The following is a 2,716-nucleotide window of genomic DNA, read 5'->3' as shown; positions in this document are numbered from 1 at the left end:
ATCTAGTGCTCTGAATTGGAGCCTCAAGTCATCTCTACATTAAACCATTTATAGTAATATTCAAAGAGTTCATGGGGCAATCTCTGTAAAGGAAAAACTGCATATGTGCAATTGCAAAGAGATGGTTTTGCTGATGAAATAGAAAGTGTATGGTGTGCACACATATTACAGGAAATTTTTATTCTTTCAGTTACTGTAATCTAAATAAAACAACCGGCTTTCAGGAGCCAATGGGACTTTGGTTTATTAATCTCCCCTTCTACACATGAATTTAATACTTGATTCTTACTTGGATGAGAACTATCTTCCTGGTCAGAAAGGTCTGGTACTGGGAATTGCAAAATGGCAGCCACCCCAGTCAGCTGGCCCAGTTGTTCTCCGGAAAGATGTAGCTTGGAAAATATCCTGACAATCCCTGTGTTATCGCATGAACTCTCAACAAGCCATACATATCTACTTCTTGCAGGGACATCCTGGTGCCAGAGAAGCTCATCGCTGATCAGTAAAGTATCAATCGCCATTGCTTCATTGGTCTTCTCCACATGCTTGATCCCATAAAAGGCTTGATCTGGTTCATGCTGTAACGTCTGGTAAAAGTCTTCCAAGGCTTTAACCTCACCAGCTTCTCTAGTATCAGAGAGGAGACTAATTATAGTCTAGTATATTTTTGTCCAGAAGATGAATGAACCTGCAAGAACTTGGGCCTACAATCCAGCAGCAGCTTGTTTTCCATCTTCTTCACCTACTGAAACGTGTAATAACAGAACTGCTCTCTCACAAAGCCCGGATTGGCAATGAGCACACACTTCACCACAGCAAAGTTCATGTACCATTAGATCCTTGAATGACATTCTCATAGAACCCCTCCAAGGCCTTGTCATTCAGGGAGCAGTTGTCCCTCCTCTTCCTGGGGATGTTCATTTTAACCTTGGCTTGCCGGAGGCTCATGCTGGGAGTTACCAGGCAGATGTGAGCAAGACCTTCCTGCATCACTACTGCCACCACATGAGCAGTGCACGTTGGGTCACAGGCTTCCTTTATCTTCTCTCGCTCCACATTGTCCCAGTGCTTCTTGACCAAAGTGAACTTGGAGTTGCGTTCCAGCTCCATGGTGTGGAAGGCCTCCATCTTGATCTATTAATTCTTCTGGATGTTTGTCCCTTTGACTTGCAGCTGGCATGCCTGGGAGTCAAAATCAATTGTCTGCACACAGATGGTGACGGTGGTGTGAATGTGGTAGCTGCCTGGGTTGTCTGTCTGCACCTTCCTGATTGTGGAGGCCTTCAGGCTGTCTCCTACCTGTGGAAGGTTGTAGGTGTGCCACATGTCATGCCACCTGACCTGCGCTGTCCTTCTCAATATCTTTGCGGAGGACTTTCATGCTGCCCACTGTTTTGGAGGAGTTGGGTAATAATGTTCAGGAACTGCTTTGGGAATGTGGGCTCCTTCCTCTTTCTCAGGGAATGGGACACTACTCTGCACTTCACAGCTGGGATGAGGGGAAAATGCAAGCCCAAATACACTACCAGAGGGAAAAATAACTTGTAATTAAATATCAGAAATATTGATGAAGGATTCTATTGTAAACTCTACCAGCTGCATACTAAAAAGATACAGTAATTTAGTTATTAAAGATTATCTTTATTAGCTATCTTATTTACAGTATATAATTAAAACTTTGTGCTGGATACCTTTATGTAACCATAGCTATGATAGAGGATCTGATTGGCCAGTAACCACCACAAGCATTACAGTTCAATTAAATGAATACTACTATGCTATACAGGCTTGAACCAACTCCTGTTGAAGTCTGTGGGAGTCTATACTAAGTTTAAGAGCAGTTGGCTTTATACACACACTTTGTACTTGGGGGGAAAAACATAACTCAGTGCTAGAAATATCATATCATACAAGTGCTAGAAATATCAAATATATTCTGTGAATGCACAAAAAATAAGATAAACTAACACCATGCACAGTCAAAATAAATTGTCTCCACATAAATGATGACAATGGTGTGAATGCAGTAGGATGCACAGGATGTTGAAACAATTAAGCAAGTACAATAAGTTAAATAGTGCTGTTTAATTTTCAGAAGTGCTGGCATTTAAGTTTATTAATTCAACTGGAGTTTTGGCTGCTAAATACCTCTAAAATTCAGGCCCATACTTTGAACCCCATCCCACTACCATTGCCCTTGCCATAGTTTTGCCACTATGTCATGGCTAATCTAGGAGATTGTACTTTTCTCCTATCAAACATAGCTCTCTGCTGGGGTGTGTTCACAGGGTCCCCCAGAGGTGTAGGTTTTGGCAATACCCCATTGAGATGCATAGGGCAGTTCATCCCTCTCAGAGCTATTGTTTCCATTCTGTCTGCAGACCCAGGCAGATGTCATTGGCTCAGTTATGTTTTCATGCTTTTCTTTGTAATTATTAGTGCTTGGAACCTAAAGACAAAATTAATATGAAAGCTGGATTCTTAAGTAACTCTAGGAGCTGTATCATAGAAACAGTCATATAGTATCTATGCCTTAATCCAGCCCTGCTACAGACTCTAAAAAACACACAGGGAACAGATCTTTGGAGAACGGTGGTTCCATTTATTTAATAATCATTCTTCAAAAAAAAAAAAAACACTCGAAAATAAATACAAAACAAGGAGCAATAATACCCTTCTAGATCGGTTTGTGATGCCATCAACTCCAGTAGGAGAA

General features: G+C 41.3%; 1 pseudogene; it reads right to left on the bottom strand.

Annotated features, from left to right (window-relative positions):
• Positions 1-200: 200 nt before the first annotated feature.
• LOC144261569 (protein pelota homolog pseudogene) lies at positions 201-1,381 on the bottom strand (annotated as a pseudogene).
• Positions 1,382-2,716: the final 1,335 nt, after the last annotated feature.

This window comes from Eretmochelys imbricata, chromosome 1 (genome assembly GCF_965152235.1).
Source record: "Eretmochelys imbricata isolate rEreImb1 chromosome 1, rEreImb1.hap1, whole genome shotgun sequence".
Taxonomy (NCBI): Eukaryota; Metazoa; Chordata; order Testudines; family Cheloniidae; genus Eretmochelys; species Eretmochelys imbricata.
Note: the sequence above shows the minus strand (reverse complement) of the source record. Positions and strands in the feature narration are given on the sequence as shown.